The 16948-nt window shown below is 39.8% G+C and overlaps 1 protein-coding gene across 2 annotated transcripts in view; it reads right to left on the reverse strand.

Moving 5' to 3' along the window:
• CCSER1 (coiled-coil serine rich protein 1) overlaps positions 1-16948 on the reverse strand; it is a 1155265-nt gene that overhangs the window by 224508 nt on the left and 913809 nt on the right. The window lies entirely within an intron of this gene.

Below are 16948 nucleotides of genomic sequence, written 5' to 3' on the forward strand. Positions count from 1 at the left end.
AAAAAGTTTTTTTTTCTTTCCTGCTGGTAATAGCTCACCTTAACTGATCACTCTCATTACAGTGTGTATGGTAACACTTATTGTTTCATATTCTCTGTAATATAGATATCTTCTTACGTAGATATAATACTTAGTATTTTCCACTGCATGCATCTGATAAAGTGGGTTTTAGCCCACAAAAGCTTATGCTCAAATAAATTTGTTAGTCTCTAAGGTGCCACAAGTACTCCTGTTCTTTTTGCGTATACAGACTAACACAGCTGCTACTCTGAAATAATTCAGTATTGTTTGTGACATGTCAGACATCAACCTTTACCCTGTAAGATGCTATTTACATGGACAGAAGGCAGTAGTTAGAAACAATATCTTCCAGAAAGCATCCAGCTGGTCACCTAATTGGGAAAATCTAGCCTTAGCTATGTAACCATTTACACAAACTAACATCCTTGTCTTCTCTATCATGAAATTGCCAACTCTTAAGGGAGTACTGCAGTATGCATGAATCAAGTATGCGGTTCTAGAGGCAATTGTTAGAAAGGAAAACAAGTTAAACTGATCAAACTTAAAGGAGTATTGTCTACTAGAAACTATGTATTGACCATATATTTTTTTTAAAAAGGGGGGTTATCAAGCATAATAATAAATCTCTAGTCACTGGGCAGTGCTGTTGTCAGGAGGAGGATCCAGCCTACTGAGTACTTGGATAGCAGACCTCATTGGAAAAATAAGAGGCATTTCAGGAAGAATTGGCAATAGTGATTCAGGAGATGGCACTCTGTCCTGTCTCAGCTTCAAACCAGTGTCCCATTGTTGGGAAGCTGCCACATGACAGATGAGATGTAAAACAAAGGCCATGATCACTCATGACTGGGAGCAGATGATGTTTGGGTTAGGGACAGTGTCTTCCAAATGAAAATTTGCTCTGATTTGACAAGCACGATTTTTAGCTATTCTGAATGATTTTGAATGCTGACTATAACTACCAGTGCTTGGATTTAGCATCTTCAAACCGCTGGATAGTTAAGGCAGAATCATATTTTCCTAAACATACTAGTCTAGCCTGAAGGACAAAATATTTTGGTGTTGAATAATAGATGGAAAAAGCATTGTGTAGCTTGAAAAGCAAAACAAAGAGATCATCAGGTTTGAGTGTATTTCTGTACATGCTCGTGTCCCTACTTTACTTGCACACTGCTGCACAAGTGCAATTCCTACCTGCCCATGTCTGTGGAAAATCCCACATTTGCCATGTACATACAATAGCGCATACCAAAGTATGTGTGTCACAGATACCATGGTACCTGATTACTGAAAATCAGTACCAGGGCATTTTATGGTGTCGCTTTCTAGTTTGCTATGCTGTTGTACAGCTTTTCCCCCTCATATCTCCATTTATAAAGTGTAAGCATGATAACTGCCAGCTCAGAAAAACCTGAAGGAGGATCAGAGTCCAAAGGTCTCCAGGGCTATGTCTACACTACACAGCTTTTAGCGACAATGTAGCTGGTTTGTCAGATCTCCTGCCGACAAAACATGTCCACGCCCAATGAGCAGCGTTAGCATTGTCTGCAGGAGAGCCATCGTGTTGTCGTCCAGTGTCAGTGTAGACATAGCCTAGGCTGGGTTACTCCTAGTTTCTAACTGTTGTGATCCTGTAAGAAACACCCTCAAAATGCTGCTCTTTTGTTCAGTCTATGGCTAAAGTGACTGAAACATTATCACAAAGCTGTGAATTTCTACCATTTGTCTTAAATGGGGTATTAACTTTAAAGGCCAGTTGCAGCCATTTGAATGCTAACATTGTTAAAACAATAGATAATACAAACACTCAGCCTGACTCATTAAAATTGCATTATTTAGAAAAGATTAGTTTAATTTGGTGTTAAATCTCAGGACCAAGGCACATTTAAAACTAGTCTGAACACCACACTAGAAAATATACAATATAGTGAACAGTACATTTTCAGGGATGTGGATTATATGGTCTAATAGGTCTTTGCCCTATCTAACTTCTAAGGATATGTTTTCACTACACAGTTAGTCAGGTAATCAACACCTGGGTCTGAGCATCTGGATTAGCCTAGTCCAAGTGTGGTTGTCCATACTTCAAAGCTCAGGTACTCACTGTTTCTACACTGACTGAGTGTGTCTGAGGGCCTCTCTTTGTGCTGAGATGCTCTGGAATTCCCTCTCAGCAACTGTGTGAGAATTTGTCTGTCCTTTGGGGGCCAACAGTCGGAAGTGCATATCAGGACCTTTGGCATTCACGTGATCTTGTGTGCATCCTCTAAAAGAATAGGGCCTAGATGTTCCACATTATATCGTATCTAAATACTGTATTATTTCATTTTGCATTTTTTCTAAAGAAACAATTCAAGTGGCAGATACATTTTCTGATAGAAAACAAAACAAGAAGTTCCCCAATCCCCCGTTTTGCCCAGAGTAAGCAAGGCAGGGAAGATGCTTCTGCATGGGCTTGGTTAAGTTTAGGAGTTTACAGATGCAGAATTCCCATTGGGTGCAGAGCTATTAGAGGTAGCACCTATGAAGGCTATAGTCTAGACTAAAGTAACTGAATAGGAGCAGTATGAGATATATGAGATACTGTCTATTTTCCTATTACTTCACAGTTACAAAAAAATATGGACTGATTTATTAAGTTTTTGGTGTGAACTCTGACACAATCTTTCCCTCAGTAATTATGAGAAACAGTGTATGAAATTAACATATTTACTGTCCCTTTTCCTATAACATTGTAATTTTAAGAGAATAATTGGGCCCAGGAAGAAAGGAGGAGATAAAGAAAGAAAAAGAAAGAACACACTATAAAGAAGGAAAATTGATTTTTAGAATCCACTCCTTGGAATTAAGGCCATTAGCACAGGATCCGGTATGAAATCCTGGCTCCACTGAAGTTAATGGCAAAACTCTCACTGCGGAGAAACTCTGAACACAGTGAAGCCAGAATCTATAAGCTCTTCCAGCTAGGAATTCCACTGTGATCATGCCCTGGAAGTTTGTGTGAAGAAAATAGTTCCATATGACATGTAAACTGACAATAGATTTGTAATTAAAGTGTTTGATTGAATAAAAAGGCATTTCTAAGTGCCAGCGTTTCTTCTGCTGCTTCTTTATGGTAATGTGGCATTTCTGTATTAATCAATCAATGTTTGAAGGATGCTGAAGTCCAGGCAGGCTTGGTACATAGATGTTCAGGCATCACAAGTACAGAATGAATAGTAGTTGTCTTTAGTGGGGATGTGTGTGAGAAAATATCTGTCTTAAAGTATAACATAGTGCTTGGAATGAATCAATTACATGTGTTAAAATCATTTTGTCGAAAACTACTATGCTTAGGGAGTAACTAATATTTCATCTTTCCTACATTTATTTTATACATACTGAATATATGTAAAAGGTAGAACTGCCCCACATTAATAGAGAAATTAACTATTATCTTCTTTGGACCTTAAGATATACAATCCAGAAGGCAATTTTTTTCCAGATAATGCCTTTGTAGAGCATTTGCCAGTTTTAATAATTAAACTTTTTTTTTCTGAACATGCTTCAGTGTGTGGTCTACGTAGCTTGTATTTATATCAGAATATTTAAAAAAATGTGCAACCCCTATGATATAGGATACTGCATGGAAGGCAGATCATAGGATTATGGAGAAATGGTGTTAAATGGACAGTCATATATTTGATTATAATAAATAATAGATTCTATGCGCTGAATGGAACTGTGCTCATTTACACCAGCTGAGGTTTGGGCCCTATATATCTCAAATTCTCTTCCCTTTACTATTGTGTATGTTGAGGTAAATTCCCCACACTGAACATCTGGCTCTAGTTGCTGGTCAGTTGCTGATGGGCAGATTTCTATTGACAAACATTACATTAATATAGAACTAAAAATATCCCAATGTGCTAACCTTCCAACTTTCAGATAATAACATTATTTCCTCTTAAAGCTGTACACATAACTAATAAATTATCTCTCCTCCAGTTAGAAAGCAAAACTGCTACAAAATTATAGTGAGAATTGTGCAGATAAGAAGACTGTTTCATCAAAGGGAAATCACTCTGTGAAGAGGAGGAGATTAAAAAATCACTGCAGCAAAAGCATTTATCACTAGATTCAAATGTGTGCTTAGGTTCAGTAGTACTGAGAACTGATGGGATACAGAATCTAATTTTTGGCAATAAGATATTTATGTATGTTTGGTAAGCCAAGTCTCTCTCCTCTTTCTCTCTCTAAAACTAGTATCAAGAGAGCTGGCATGAGGCATGTATACTTATCACATTAAAAAATAAACACATTTTACAAAACCTGTAAAAGGTGAAAATTGAGGACCTATACCTGTAAGACCTTTGCATGTGGAACTCATTAAATGAACAGGACTTCTCAATGCAAAAAAGCTTCCAATCCTCTGCCAGTGACCTATCACACAAGGAGTCAGTTGCAAGGGCGATACTTTTCTTATAATCTCTTCTATATTATCCTAATCTAATCTAATCTTTAGCTCAGTGATGTCAATGGAAAGATTCCCACTGACCTCAAAGGTCTTTAGAGCAAGACCTACTTAACTACCTACCTTCCTTTCCCCTTTGACCCAGACATCCTTTTACACTTACAAGATGATAGGGGAAAATGGACAATCAATGTGTCACATACTGTTCCTAAATAGTTATTTGTCAAAAGTGGAATCCAAGAGGTTCTTTGGCTTTTCTGTGAATGTATTTTATATTTGTTCTTTTATTTTATTGGTTTTTATATCTGTAGATTTAGTTTATTACATGGATATGACAATCAACCATTACCAAAACTCAGAACACCCTCTCATCAATAACCCAGATGTCCCATAATTCACACTCCTGAGATAACTGAAATGGAGCAGTGCCTGTTTGTTTGACCTGTAACCCTGGTTCAAGTCTGCTACCCACCAAAAGGGCCATTCACTTGGTTTGGTATTCACCACGCACTGCTCCCTCTCTAATCAATTACCCTCTCTCGGACCATCACCTGGTCTCCTTCAACATCACCCATTAGACGCCTCTCTCACATACTATCACTTGGCCTCTCTGTGATTTACACTCCATCAGCAGTGATGACTTTTTATCTTCTCTCAGCCCTCTCCAACTTCCCCTCTTTTCCTTTCTTCAGTTGAGATGGTTGTTGATTCCCTCCAGGTTTCACTATCCTCTACCTGACTCTTCCCCCTCCCCCATCGTAAGGTCCACTCTGCCAATCCCCAGCACTGGCTCACCCCTAATATCTGCTTCCTCTGCTCCTGCTCTCTTACTGCAGAGCGTTTCTGGCAGAAATCCCATGACAGGCCAAGTTCCTCTACAACAAATTCATTCTTTCCTCCTTCAGTTCTGCCATCTTCCTAGCTAAACAATCTACTTCAATTTAACTCAATCTCAAGGTCACAATTGCAGCCACCTTGTTGCTACCTTAAGCTCGCTCCTCAAATCTTCCATCCCGCTGTCTCCACTTCTCCTCTGCAGAGGATGTCACTGATTTCTTTAAAGAGAAAATGGGAAAATGCAGTGTGATCTTCCCCTTCCTCTCAGCTCACCTTCCCTTTGCCCCTCCCCTCCCTTCCTACAACTCTTTTCTCCTTCTCCCTTGTCATAGATGTGGATTTGGCTCTTTTGTTTTCCTCCACTACACCCAGTGATCCAATCCCATCCCATATCCTGATCACCTTCGTGTCTCCTCTCATCCCCGCTCTTACTAGTCTCTTTAATCTCTCACTCTTCACTGTCTCACTTTCTTCACAATGCAAGTATGCTTCAGTTTCTTCCATCTTAAAAGATCCCAGCCTTGATTTCACATGCTTCTCCAACTACCGCCCCCTCTCCGTTTTATCTCTAAGATCAAAGAATGCACAGTTTACAATTGCTACGTTGCATCTCTCTCTTCCAGTCCCATTGTAGTTTCTTCCCAATCTGATTTCTTCCCCTTACATACCACTGAAACTGTTTTCCCCAAAGTCTCTAATGACCTCTTCCTAATCTAAGATCAGAATTGGTACTCCCTTCTCAAATTGTCAGCTGCCTTTGATACTTATTGAAATCTTGTCTTCTCTTGGCTTTCATGACTTTGTTCTCTCTTGGTTCTTCTTTTACATCTCTAATCAATTCTTTATCATGTCCTTTGAAGGGACTTCCTCATCTGTCTTCCATCTTTCTGTGGGGGTTCTCTGTCCTATGTCCCCTCCCCCAATTCTTCTACACACTATCTGGATAATCTTATCCAGAAACACAAATTTAACAACTATTTCTATGCTGATGATGCAGAGATCTACCTGTCTTCTTCAGACCTGTCTCCTTCTGTCCTAACAAAGCCTGTCTCTCTGACATATCCTCACGGATGTCTAGGCATCAGTCCAACATGGCTAAAACACAATTCTTAAACTTCCCCATAAATCCTCACTGATACCTCCTTTCTCACTTACTTTGGAACACCACTTCCTACCTGTCACTCAGGTCCTAATCTGGACATCATCTTCAACTTGGATCTCTCTCTAGATCCTCACATTCAGGCTATAGCTAAATCATGCCTATTCTTTCTGCATAACATCTCTAAAGCATGGCCTTTCCTAGCCAGCCACACAGCTAAACTCTTGCTCAAACTCTCATCATCTTGGGCAGGGGTAGGCAACCTATGGCACGCATGCCAAAGGCAGCACAAGAGCTGATTTTCAGTGGCACTCACACTGCCCGGGCCCTGGCCACCGGTCTGGTGGCTCTGCATTCTAATTTAATTTTAAATGAAGCTTCTTAAACATTTTAAAAACCTTATTTATTTTACATACAATAGTTTAGTTATATATTTTAGACTTCTAGAAAGAGACCTTCTAAAAATGTTAAAATGTTTTACTGGCAGGCAAAACCTTAAATTAGAGTGAATAAATGAAGACTCAGCACACCACTTCTGAAAGGATGCCGACTCCTGATCTTGGGTCTTGAGTACTGCAACATTCTTTTCTCTGGCCATGACAAACACACTCCTGCTTTGATAGTATGCTTCAAAATGCTGCTGCAAAAATAATTTTTCTAGCCAGTTGCTATTTAATCAAAAAATAAATGACTTGTTTTCACTTTCATGGCCCTGATGGTCTAGTCCCACCATCCCTATCATATTTTATTCACTATCAAGATGTAGACTCCCACCTCCAATTGGCCAGTAATGCCAGACTCCATTGTCCATTTGTTAAAATTTCAAACAAGGACCTATATGCTCTCTCTCATGCTGGCCGTCACACTTGGGAGGAGGCCCCTGTAGGCATCTGCAAAACTCTCATAATCCTTCGTCAAGTCCCTCCTTAAATCTCTTCTTTGTTGTGATATCTATAAAGAAAGCTTAACAACAGTTAGACCATTGGTGTGCTGAGCACATGCTGACTAATTCAGTTTTCTTGCATTTCCCTGTCTGTGTCCATCAGTTGTCTCTTGTCTTATACTTAGATTGTACATTCTCTGGGGCAGGGACCATCTTTTGTTCTGTTTTTGTGCTATGCATAGAAGTTTGGGGGCGTGGTCTATCGCTAGGTCTCCTAAGCGCTACAGGACTAAACAAACAATAATAAAGCCATTGCACCGAGCTGAATAGGTCTGAAATGGGATGAAAATTTCTACCCAACATTTACACTTTCGGCAGCCCATTTAGATCACCTGTCTCATCCGAGGACATTATTGGTAGCCTGAAAGAACTAGCCTTTTACCTTGTTCAGTCCTGAGTATCTCGGTGATGGGGTGTTTGACCTACGTAAAAGGATCACTGTCAGGTTAGACGTGAAAACTAATGAATGTCAAAATGTTAGCCTATAAGGTGCCACAGGATTCTTTGCTGCTTTTACAAAATGTTACTTTAGTTCCCTCAGTTGGGACAGTGAAAAATAGATTGACTAAGGAATGTCCCTATGCCAGTTACAGGGAGATGGGGTGCTATTGGAGCCATTACATCAGCTCAATATCATTTGAAGATCCCTCATCCATGGGGATGGTATTTACCATCTTATGGCCTCTTTTGGCCAATGATGTGCCTCAAAGATGCCATAAAGCAGCCCAGGATCAGGGCTAGGATTTTGATTTTCAAAATAATGGCCTTTCATCAATTTTAATAATTTTAGTTGGTCTTGATCTTGGTTTAATGGTTAAGATAGCCTGTAAGTCAATAGAGATTATTCTGCAGCATACAATAGGCCAAGTGCCTAAGAGAAAAGCTTCCCTTTATTCTCATTTCCCCTAAAACCCGATCTAGAAAGTACTTTTGAAAATGGATGTGAATCTTTGCTGCTTCCCCTCCTCTGAAGCATTAGTGATTACAGCTGCAGTTATTTCGAGCCTGCTGGAAGCACCAATTGTGTTAAACATTTTCCCGATGCAATCTGACAGAAAAATCCTCTTCATTAAATCAACATAATCAGAACCAATTAATCTAGGCAGCAATTTTTCTAAATGGGTTGCCAGCTTAAATAACAATAAAAAAATTGCCGTCACAATTAATCACCCTTTTATAGGGGTTTGAACCACTTATGAAATAATTGTTCTCTACTCACATTTGTGCAAAGAGGTCCATATCTGATACTTACTCTCACAGTGAAGGATTGTCTTTCTCTTTTAAAAACTCTCTGATACACTCTGCAGGTCACACTGTGTCATGCCACTGTGTTACATTTCTCAGTGGAAAAGAAGAAAGTGTATTGTAATTGAAGGGGGATTAGGCTATTTATCCTGACACACCCTCTTTGCTAAAGAAATAGACCAAAAAAATGCCTAAAACATAAAAAAAAAATCATCATTCAAGAAATAGGTCTTCAGGAAAATCAACGGCAAAATAATCAACTTGTTCAGGTAATTAAAATAAGCAAGCTGCCCCCCCCCCATAAACTAATCTTAATACTACTTATAAAAATCCTCCATGACTTCTAGCAGTAATAACTGAAGCACTGGAATGTTACAGAGCAAGATAATTGGCGGAATATTTATGGGTCCATAACAAGAAGAGACAGTAGAGGATGGTAGCTGGAAAGGGAAAAGATCTCTTAGCTAAATGATTCTCCAGTTGTGGTCGGCAGACCACCAGTGGTGCACAGAGTGCTTCCAGATGGCTTATGGAATTGCTCCCATCAAAATGATGAAACATGCACAACTGAAACAAGAGGCAGTCACTATCACTCTATAAAGTTTCAATTACATATGCTTCAGCCAACATGCAAAGTGCTTCCTTGTACACCTGACAGAGCTCCCTGGTGCTCTTCTGTCTGCTTAGCTTGCTGTACTTTAAATGAAAGCAGTTATGGAGCCTCTTTCTTTGTCAGGTTTTTCACTGGTTTAAATTCACCTATGATCAAATTGGCTGATAACATTAAAGTTGGTGGAGCAGCAAATGTATATATAGACAGTATTTAACTGAAAATCAGAGACTAGAACAGTAGCTGTTTGATGCAGGAGAGAGATTTGGTTCTAACTGAATTCTATACTCAAGGAAAGGAAATAAACAGCAAAGATGCAAAGTGGGGCATCTAGGATGGAGGGAGAAACACAAAGCAGCAGCAACCCCTGTTACATTAAAACAAAAGTATTTAATTTTGTCTCCTTAATGCTGTCCTAATATCTGGTATTTCTTTATTCATATAAGCAACACCATAGTTACAGCACTGTAGATGCTGGAGTAGGGGTGTGTGCCCGTATGAACATCATCTCTATTCTCAGTGGGCTACAATGTGAACATATTTTTGGACCACTGCAATAGAGCTCTGAATCCATCCCAGCTCTATACATGCAGGATGTACTTCCGCAACAATGCTGCAGGGCTTTTTTGCTGACTCATCCCATTAGCAGACATTGGAAACCTGAATAAAGAGGCCCAACTTCTACTCACTCGGGTGGTGTCAGATGTGACCTCTCAACTCCATATAAAGGCTCTCTTGGAAGAATGAGCTAAGGAGCTAAAACAAAGGAGGCCCTGCAGGGAACCCTTAGGGACAGCCAACCTTAGGTTTGAAACTTAGGCTCATGTTTAGGTTGTGTTATCGTCTATTATGCAAAAGTTTGCAATAAAACCAGCCCCATGGAGAGGTTGAAATTTGACACCAAATCTGAGTGTGCTGAGTGCAGGACAGGGACTCAGGCAGTACATGGGGACACATCACATATTAAACGGAAAGGGTAGTGAAATGGGGATGTAAAAAATAATACTCATCATCTGACTCAGATTTAGCCACCCAGCTGGTTTTACATTCATAATTCTGTCTATCCGCCACTGAGGGTCACTGTCAGAAACGTATTGAATGCTCTGCAGCACAAATAATGGGAAACCCCAGATACAGATGCAGCAAGTAGCACATCACAGATCCTGCCAGGGATAGACAAAAGACCCAGAATGTTTTTTTTTCCCCCAAGCTAGTTTGCTCCCTGCTAGGAGACAGGTGTCAGTGAATAGATCAATATGGGGAAGCTTGCACTGCTATCAACCATGCGTTAGCTATTCTGTGGATAAGGATTTTAATCCCCAACCCTGTCAGTCTAGTACCTTTCACAAGCACTAGAAAGCTCCTTTATGGGATACAATAAGTTTCCATCATTCTCAGGATAAAAATGTCATTGGTTTATTTATTCTTCAGCACAGCTCTCTGGTTAAGATTTTCTTTAAACTTCTAGTTCTGATGCATCTCCAGAGCGAGGCACCCAGAGTGCTCTTACATGAAAGGACTGTAGCGCTCTGGTTGCTGCTGCATCCCCCTGGGGCCTTCACTGCTCCTCCCATGGTCTTCCTGCCCACTCGCTGCTCCTTCACCCCAAGTCCATCTTCCATGTCTCTCTTGCCAGCACCATCCAACTCATCCTGTTAACCCTGCTCCTTTCTCTAGCTCTGCTCTCTTCTCTGCATCTGACTGTCTTGTTCCACTCTTGTTCCACACAACTCTTGGCCCCCATACATCCTTGGCTTGATGGTCCCTACACACTTTTCATTCCTTACACCTCTCCTCTTCTTCCCAGCAATAGGTCAACATACCCTTTACTCCTAGTTTTGATCCTGCTGCACCAACAGCCTCAGCATCTCAGGGCCCTCCCGTTCTGGCTATTCTTCCAGATATCCTTCCTTCATCTACATGTTGTCACTTCAGGTCCCCATCAAATGATTTCCTAATCTCCATGCCCCATCCATCCTCCCTCACTACTGCAAGGTCAGGATGGGCTCTCAGGTGAAAATCCCTGTTTTCATTGTGATTATCATTTATTACTTGTATCATGGTAGCACTTAGGAGCCTCTCTCATGCAGCAGGATGCCATTGTGCTAGGTTCTGTACAAATACATAAAAAAAATGTCCTTGCTACGAAGAGCTTACAATCTAAATTAAACAGTTAACTATGGTCACTTTTGAGCAAAATCAAAGCCAAAGCAAATTAGAAGCTGTGTACCATATAATTACACTGTAGTGTATGCAGGGCATCAATCACAGATATGGAGGAGTAAAGGCTATGTTGTTCAAAACCCTGTGTTTTGTCTTATCTTTTATAAACAAGTTATCAAGGCAAGGTTGCCAGGTCACTGAATCCTGCATACTAGTCCTCAGTTGCTGGTACATAAACAACGTACTTAATTAGAGAAAAACATATTTTGGTTTCTTTCTGAGCAATTTACCATGACAAAATGTTGACATCTTGGATTTTTTGCTAGTACACTAAACATTAGGACTTTATTTCCAAAATTAAGAGTTTCCACATGTACACACACTAAACAACACAAACAGAAAAATCCTAAAGCTGAAATACGAACACTAAACAAAAAATTATACAAGTTGAGTCACAGATGAATAAAATTGGCATGATGGTGCAAAAAGGTTGAACTAAACTGAAAAAAGTCCAACAATATTATGAACACAGTTGTGTCTAAGCCCTGATCCTACACTGAGAATTGCATGTCAGACAACAATTGCACCCACCCAGAGTCCCACTGACTTAAAGTTAAAGTTAAGTCACAAAATAACCAGGCAACCTTAAATCTTACAAACCCAAGTGAAGTGAAACAAAACACAGTGAATTGAAACAAGTGAGTTTTAACCATTTTCACTAGTTAGCATTTTATATTGTATGGCCATTGAGAAAGAGTTACTCTGCTCCTCCCCTCCTTTTGTTTATAATCTCATTATCTTGCATACACTGAACTGCTTACGCCTCTTGCAGTTGTTACACATCAATAACTCAGCTGTCACATGATAACCCAGTGTCACCGTTGCAAATTATCATGTCCACTGGCTATTACCGCCTAATGGCTTATGGTGAGAACAACCTGCTGCAAAAGGTAATCACCTGAGATCTCACAACTGATAGACAATTCCAACTCACAGCTATTAAGCTTATGCAACAAACTTGTCTAATCACTCTTGAGTTGTACTGTCCTCCCAGCTTCTCCCAGCATAAATCAGGAACATATATTTTTATAACATCACTACAGAACCTTCCCTTCCTGTCACTCATATGTACAAGGAGGAAAAAAATGCTGCATAATGCTACATCCTAGGGTAGTGTTTCCCAAAGCGTAGTACACATACCACTGGTGGTACGTGAAAAGGTTTCAAGGGGTATGCAGCAGAATTTTTTATTTTACTTTATCATTTTTTTTATTTAGCAGCAGCAAACAATTCACTAAAATTTAATATATAAGAATGGTGTACACTTGTACAGTAGAAATACACACAGGTTTACATGGTAACTAATATGATAACATGTTCAGTAACATCTACTAGCACAACAGAACCAATTCAAACCACGCATGCGCGTTACTGCAGCTCAGGCAATACGCTTGCCTTTGTGGCATGTGCAGGAGTCATACCGATGGATAAAAGTGAACAACTACTTGTAGTAATCTAAAGATCGTAGCAAGTACATACTTGGCGTATATTAATATACAAAATTTCTCTCTTTTTGTTTTTGTTAAACCCATTTACAATGGATTGCTGGCTAAAAATGGGAAGTTTGAAACATACAAAAGAAAAATATGAAGAAAACATGAATGTTAGTGATAATTATGTGAAAAAATGCAGTGATATAGCTACATCAGACAATTGTGATGACAAAATTAGTGAACCGTATGAACCATCTGTAAGTTTAATGAATGTATCAGCTGCAAAGAAAACGAAAAAAGGCCACAAATATGTTGAAGAATATCTTAAACTGGGATTTTTGTGGACTGGCGATGAGGTGGAGCCTGTTCCACTATGTGTGATTTGTTACGAGACTGTCACAAATGAAAGTATGAAACCATCCGACTCAAAACGCCATTTCAATAGCAAAAAAAGAATACAAGGAAACCTGTAGAATTCTTCGAAAATAGGCGCAAAGATCTCCAAAAGTCCCAGAAAACAATTCGTAATGTGATGGGAGGTGAAAATATGAAAGCTTTGGAAGCTTCATATTGTGTGGCATACTTAATTTCAAAATCCGGAGCTGCTGAAGTGATTGGCGAGACCCGCCAATTAGTAAAACCTGCAGCCAGAGTAATGGTGCAAGTGATGATTAGAGACAAGGCTAGCAAAGCTATAGATTGTGTCCCCCTCTCAAATAACACTGTTCATCATAGAATCACAGATATGGCCGAAAACGTAAAGCAATAATTATTGTCAAAAGTACAAAAGAGTTGCTACTATGCACTGCAAGCGGATGAATCCACTGATATTGTGAATTTAGCTCATCTTTTGTTGTTTGTCAGATACAAGCTGAATAATGAAGTCCACAATGATATTTTGTTCTGCCAACCTATGCCAACACATACAACTGGAGAAGCAATTTTTAAAGTTATTGATGACTTTATCAAAAACAATGACTTGGATTGGAGTCGTCGTGTTGGAATAAACACAGATGGCGCCAGAGCCATGATGGGTTTAAAGAAAGGAGTTGTTCCATGTATTCAAGCTGTTGCGCCAGAAGCAAAATCGACTCGTTGTTGTATTCACAGGGAAGCACTCGCCAGCCAGAACATGTAGGCAGTTTTGTTTCAACTGCATGTAATATAATTTTGTATTTATTTCTAATAAACATTTAATCCAGAATGAAACAATTTACGAGTGTGTTACAAAAATTTCAGGAGTACTTGTGGCACCTTAGAGGGACTAACAAATTTATTTGAGCATAAGCTTTCGTGGGCTACAGCCCACTTCATCTAATACAACAAGAAAGCTTATGCTCAAACAAATTTCTTAGTCTCTAAGGTGCCACAAGTACTCCTCATTCTTTTTGTGGATACAGACTAACAAGGCTGCGACTCTGAAACCTGTTATAAAAATGTGGCTACCATCTCCCCTCCCCCTCCAAATTATCTTCACGGGAGGAGGGGTACGCCGGTAAGACAAATGTCTCAAAAGGGGTATGCAACTGTTGTAAATTTGGGAAACAATGTCCTAGGGATTTCCTCTTTAACTATAAATAACTGCTACAGGTTTACTAAACATTAACAAGTGTATCTTTTGTCATTTGTTCAAACTTTAGCTCACCTTGTTGTGTCAAAATGTACAGAAAAAAAATCTTAGCCAAAATCAAGCAGGAGAACTTTATACCCAGAAGAGAAAAATAAAAAGGTAAGAAAGTTAAGAGAGAATGAAAATATGGATCTAAAATATAATTCCTCTTCCAGCCAAAAACTCACTGGCACAGCAAACAATTATATTGTGGCTCAAATTTCATAGGAATTGAAGATAATTTTCTGAAATAAAAAAAATAAAAAATACAGTACACGCTTAAACCTTTCCCTTTTTTGCCATTTTAGAAGAACCTATAAATAAAATCTTTTGCAGTTCATTGTTAAGATAACTCTTTTTTATTTAAAAGCAATAATCTCCCAACTGCTCTTTCCATTTACAGATGCAATTTACATGCCACTCAATCTGAGAGTTCGATTCACCAATGAGCTGTATTCTTCACTGTCAGTTTTGGAAAAAATCAGACTTTGGAAATATGAAGTGTGGGTCTACTCTGAAAATTGACTATATTAAAACGTCACCTTCAAATTCATCAGACCTTCACCCTGTGTGTATTTGGAGATATATTTGCTGACTTTATGGGCAAAAATGTGTTGCTATTTTTCATGTCTATTAGGACCACAGAGACAATCCATGTAAAAGAGAATTAACTATATCCTATTCCAACTTGTACATCACTAAAAAATGTTAATGAAATTCCAGCTGCCATGCCAACCTCAGATCTCACTTATACTTGTGTAATACTATTGAAGGCAGTGGCATTGTGTGTGTAACAGAGGCCAGAATCGGTCTTGTAGAATACTTATTTTTGGTGATGATGTTCACAAGGAAAAAAAAAACACGGAGCAGGTCCTCAGGCAATCCATTTTGAAGCATTTGGAGGAGACAGAAGGTGACCTGGAACAGTCAACATGGATTCACCGAGAACAAGTCGTGCCTGATCAACCTGATTGCCTTCTATGATGAGATAACTGGCTCTGTGGATAAGGCATAAGCAGTGAACATGATATATCTTGACTTTACTAAAATTTTTGATATGGTCTCCCACTGTATTCTTGCCAGCAAGTTAAAGAAGCATGAATTGGATGAATGGGCTATAAGGTGGATAGAAAGCTGGCGAGATAATTGGGCTCAACAGGTAGTGATCAATGGCTTGATGTCTAGTTGGCAACCGGTATCAAGCGGAGTGCCTCAGGGGTCGATTCTGGGGCCAGTTTTGTTTAACATCTTCATTAATGATCTGGATGATGGGATGGATTGCACCCTCAGCATTTCTGCAGATAACACTAAGCTGGGAGGAAAGGTAGATATGCTGGAGGGTAGGGAACAGGGTACAGAGTGACCTAGACAAATTGGAGGATCGGTCCAAAAGAAATCTGATGAGGTTCAACAAGGAAAAGTGCAGAGTCCTGCACTTAGGACGGAAGAATTCCATGCACTGCAACAGGCGGGGGACTGACTGTCAAAGAGACAGTTCTGCAGAAAAGGAACAGGGATTACAGTGGACGAGAAGCTGGATATGAGTTAACAGTGTGCCCTTTCTGCCACAAAGGCAAAGGGCATATTGGGCTGCATTAGTACGAGAATTGCCAACAGATCGAGGGAAGTGGTTATTCCCCTTTATTTGGCACTGGAGAAGCCACATGTGGAGTATTGCATCCAGTTCTAGTCCCCCAACTATAGAAAGGATGTGGACAAAGTGGAGAGAGTCCAGTGGAGGGCAGTGAAAATGATTAAGGGCCTGGGGCACATGACTTATGAGGAGAGGCTGAGGGAACTGGGCCTATTTAGTCTGCAGAAGAGAAAGGGGTGAGAATTTGATAGCAGCCTTCAACTACCTGAAGTGGAGTTCCAGACAGGATAGAACTAGGCTGTTCTCAGTGGTGGCAGATGCCAGAACAAAAAGCAATAGTCTCAAGTTGCAGTGAGGGAGGTCTGGGTTGGATATTAGGAAACACTATTTCACTAGGAGGGTGGTGAAGCACTGGAATGGGTTACCTAGGGAGGTGATGAAATCTCCTTCCTTAGAGGTTTTTAAGGTCCAGCTTGACAAAGCCCTGGCTGGGATGATTTTGTTGGGGTTGGTCCTGCTTTGAGCAGGGGGTTGGACTAGATGACCTCCTGTGGTCCTTTCCAACCCTAATCTTCTATGATTCTAAAAGAACACAAATTGCCTGACAGCTCCAAAGCTGAGTTTGCAGGCCTTGGAGCTAGAACAAATTATTGAAATATAGTAAAACAGAACTGAACAACTCTATTTTAAGAGTCACTTTGCAGAGTAGAACCACACTTTAAAACACTTACCTTAAATAAATTATATTCCTATAGAATAAGTAACAACCCTCCTTTCATCTCGGCAGTCTTCACAGAGCAGTATAAAGTGGAAATGGGCAGGTGGTAAAAGGGCAATGAGCTGATTTTATCTGGGAAATGGAAAGGTAAATTTTCTGCTAG

This window comes from Gopherus evgoodei, chromosome 5 (genome assembly GCF_007399415.2).
Source record: "Gopherus evgoodei ecotype Sinaloan lineage chromosome 5, rGopEvg1_v1.p, whole genome shotgun sequence".
Classification (NCBI taxonomy): Eukaryota; Metazoa; Chordata; order Testudines; family Testudinidae; genus Gopherus; species Gopherus evgoodei.